General features: G+C 41.1%; 1 long non-coding RNA gene across 1 annotated transcript; it reads left to right on the top strand.

The window, feature by feature from the left end:
• The first annotated feature begins 1190 nt into the window (after nucleotides 1-1190).
• Nucleotides 1191-3991, top strand: LOC107667916 (uncharacterized). The gene is made up of 3 exons (XR_001631830.1): nucleotides 1191-1353; nucleotides 1434-1481; nucleotides 3853-3991. It is a non-coding gene; the product is annotated as an uncharacterized LOC107667916 (long non-coding RNA).
• The last annotated feature ends 55 nt before the right edge of the window (nucleotides 3992-4046 follow it).

The following is a 4046-nucleotide window of genomic DNA, read 5'->3' as shown; positions in this document are numbered from 1 at the left end:
TATAAGTCAGAGCTGAATTCCATTAATTCGAATATTTCTCCTTCAGCGTGAAGATCATCTTCTTGCTGTACTCTGAAGTAGAACTAAGAAGCCTGCTACTCGCTGTAGAAGTGCCCCGGCAGCAGAAAGATGCTCTTCCCTCAGCCATTCCCCGCTGCGGCTATCCAACGAACCCAAAAGAGCAAATTATGAGCAAATTTCCTGCTATGTTTGATTCAAAATGTCGCGCCATGAATGTGGCTTGTGCAGGGTAGCCCTGGATGCCTCGGATGGGCACAGTGAGTGCGCCACTTGCCTGGGCCGCACCCATGCTGAGATTGTGTTCGTTGAGACAGACTGCTCTCACTGCAAGAGCATGTGTCTTGCCTTCCTTCCCTTGAGGATTACCGTCTTTCATGATAGCGGCCCCGCCCCAGGGGTCTCCCATTTCTCCGCTCTCAGGAGCCTCAGAGGAAGAAACAGCAGCGTCAGAGGGCTGAGCATTCGGGCTAGAGAGCACGTGCTTTACTCTCCCCACAGTGAGATGATCGCCAGGTGCTCTTCTCCCTTAAAGAACAAGGACCCCTCGACTGAAGCAAGCAACTTGGTCTCCTTTGGGGGATTTAAGGAGGATGCTGCTGATTACTCTATGCCATTAATATTCTCTGAAGCGATGACTGGTCATCCTCCGTGAAGGAGCCCAGGTTCCTTTCACCTGGGATATCCAATGGCATACAACCCAGTGACGACAGCCAGCTCTCTTGCATCTTCATTAAGGCTGTTGAAGAGTTTAGCTTGATGTGGTTGGCCCCAGATGAGCCCGTCTGCAGTCGTTTGGATGAATGCTTTCTTCCAGGGCACCGACAGTGGGCAGGACAATGGCCAATCAATGGCAAGAGCTCAGTCAACTGAATTATTATTACATAGGAACAAAGAAAATATGAAGGTAGAAAATAATCCAGTGGATTGAGCGCTTGCCATAGATATTCCTGTTATAGCATGTCATCAGGATAGCAGGATGTTCGATAAGAGTTTATCATTGTTTGCATATTTTAAACTTATTTTACCCCTAAGAGAAGAATAAAAAATAACTTTGCCATGAGTATATTGGGTCCTTAATGAAAGTCAACACGAGCTGCACAGATCTGACAGTACTACAGGTTACTGGGTGAAGCGTGGAGGTGATGAGTTTTGATTTTTGTTTTTTTTTGTAGAGTTTCCAGTCTCTCTCATCACCTCCTGAATCTACAGATGATCCCATCATTCCCTTCAGTTCTCTCTTCTCTTTTGATGGTGTGAGAGAATCTGTCCGTCAGCTGAGAGACAAACGGGAGGATTTCTGCAAAAAGGGCCTCAAAAAGATCTCAGACAGAGGTAAAGAACTGGAGATTCATCTGCTCTCAGAAATGAGTCCATAATCATCTTACACTGTTCATGTCTGTTGATTTCCACAGTCACATTCAACACCTTTGTTCCCTGGACCAGGAATGACTTCCTACAATGTAAGTCACAAGCAGAAAACCTCACTGAGTATGTTCATCTTCTTCCTTTATAATGTAAAAGAAAATATATCATGATAGAAGAGTTTTAGAATTGATAACACAATTGCACAGGATATCTGGTAAGCTATACTGAGACACTGCTAATACACTTAACATGAAGAGATCAGCTACATTAAAGGGATAGTTCACCCAAAATTAACATTTGCTGTTCATTTACTCACCAAAAGGCTATCCAAGATGTAGGCTTTTTTTCTTTAGTAGAACAGTAAAGAAGATTTTTAGCTGAATCCATGGTCTTTGGTGATTCATATAATGTAAGTCAATGGCTGCCGGCACTTTGAGAGTCCAAAAAACATTCAGGCAAAACTAAATTAATACCCGTGGCTCCTGATGATACATTGAGATCTTATGAAGTGAAACAAGTTTCTCCGGACTATCATGAATGCACATCAAGACCATTTGCCAAGGCTCTGGGTTAGTGGTTGACCAATATATTGCCAAGGCCGATATATCGGTCGATAATTGCCATTTTTCAAATATTGACGTACACTGATAAGTTTTTCTGTTTTGCCGATGTGTTTGAGGCGGGACTTTGATTTTGACATTTTTGTACAACTTGCTGAACAACTGTTGTTCAGCACTAAGTTCTTAATAAAAAACGCCAGTGATAAAACATTCCCTTATGTAAAAGGTAAATACCCTCAAGGTAAATTGATAATAAAGTATTACACTACTCAAATCATAAATGAAATTAAAATGAAAAGAAAAATTAATAAAAGAAACATCCCTTGAAATTCTTGTATACTTGAAATTTGAATACATCACAACTTCAGCTCAAATCCCATTCTTTCCCGTGTGACTTCTCTCTGTCGTGCAGGCCATGAGGCCTTCCAAACACATCTGGCTTTCATAGTATTATTTACATTTACATTTACATTTACATTTAGTCATTTAGCAGACGCTTTTATCCAAAGCGACTTACAATTGGGGGATACATAAAGCGATTCTTCTTAAAGAGGCAAACAGACACAGGAAGTGGTTGTAATACCAAGTTCTTAGACATTGTTCAAATAAGTACAAGCTAGAAAGAGAAGGAATAAATAAAGAGAGAGATTTTTTTTTATTTTATTTTTTTATTTTTTTTTATGATGAAGTCAAGTAGCTTCGAAAGAGATGGGTTTTCAGCTGTCGCTTGAAAATTGTCAGGGATTCAGCATTCCGGATAGGGGTGGGAAGATCGTTCCACCAGCCAGGAGTGGTGAACGAGAATGTTCTGGAAAGTGATTTTGAGCCTCTCTGTGATGGTACCACGAGGCGTCGCTCACTAGCGGATCTCAGACTTCTGAAGGGGATGTAGATTCGTAGTAGTGAGTGGAAGTAGGCGGGTGCTGAGTCTGTGGCTGTTCTATATGCAAGCATCAATGTCTTGAACTTGATTCGAGCCGCAATCGGTAGCCAGTGCAAGGAGATAAAGCGAGGTGTAACATGGGCGCTTTTGGGCTCGTTGAAGACCAGTCGTACCGCTGAATTCTGAATCATTTGTAGAGCTTTGATTGTGCTTGATGGAAGCTGTCTCTTCTGTTGACTAATCGCTTGACCCAAGTTATGACAGTGACCAAGCAGTTTAAATACTCTACGGTCGCTGTGGCCGCCTTCTAATTAGCACAGCCAATAGTCTATAGCAGGGCAATTCCTCAAATCGAAACTACAGTTCGCACTTAAACGCAGGAAGGGAGCAATTAAATTACACGCGCTCCTTCTTAGCCGAGGGCAATTATTATAATTACCAGAAAGTGCAATCAAAAATACAAACGCAAACAAAATATAACGTAGAAATAGGCAGAAAACGAAATATTCCTTCCTAGCAGCAAGTAATAATTCCAACAGCAGATCTATAAACAAGTATTACGCAGGACACTCACGTGTAGCCGTCTGTCTCTTCTGTTGACTAATCGCTTAATTATAACTACTTCTACACGTGTTTTCTATAGGATAAACCAAATATTGTAATACAAAGTAATAATGTTGTAAATAATGTTCAGTTTCTTGCACAGACCATTTGTTTCGCTTCATAAGACCTTGATATATCATCTAGAGCCATGAGTATTAATTTTGTGTTGTCTGCATATGTTTTTTTTGACTCTCAAAGTGATGGTAACTGGTGACTTGCATTATATGAAACACCAAGGACCACGGTTTCAGCTAAAAATCTTTACTGTTCTGCTGAAGAAAAAAAAGTCACCTACTGTATATCTTAGCTGGCCTGAGGATGAGTAAATTAACAGCAAATTTTCATTTTGGGGTGAACTATGCCATTCAATTATCAAATATATTCATAATTCCAGATTCTGATGTGTTTTATCTCCATCAGATTCACATCAGCTCACTCTGGATCTGAACACAGTGAATAAACGCCTTTGTCTGGCTGCAAGGAACAGACTGATTACGTATACTGACAAAGTCCAGCCGTATCCTGATCATCCTGACAGATTCGATGAATATAATCCTCAGGTGTTGTGTAGAGAGAGTGTGTGTGGATGCTGTTAACTGGGAGCTCGAGTGGAG

The sequence above is a fragment of the Sinocyclocheilus anshuiensis genome, unplaced genomic scaffold (assembly GCF_001515605.1).
Source record: "Sinocyclocheilus anshuiensis isolate Anshui unplaced genomic scaffold, SAMN03320099.WGS_v1.1 scaffold2955, whole genome shotgun sequence".
Taxonomy (NCBI): Eukaryota; Metazoa; Chordata; class Actinopteri; order Cypriniformes; family Cyprinidae; genus Sinocyclocheilus; species Sinocyclocheilus anshuiensis.
This window is presented reverse-complemented; position numbering and strand designations above follow the sequence as displayed.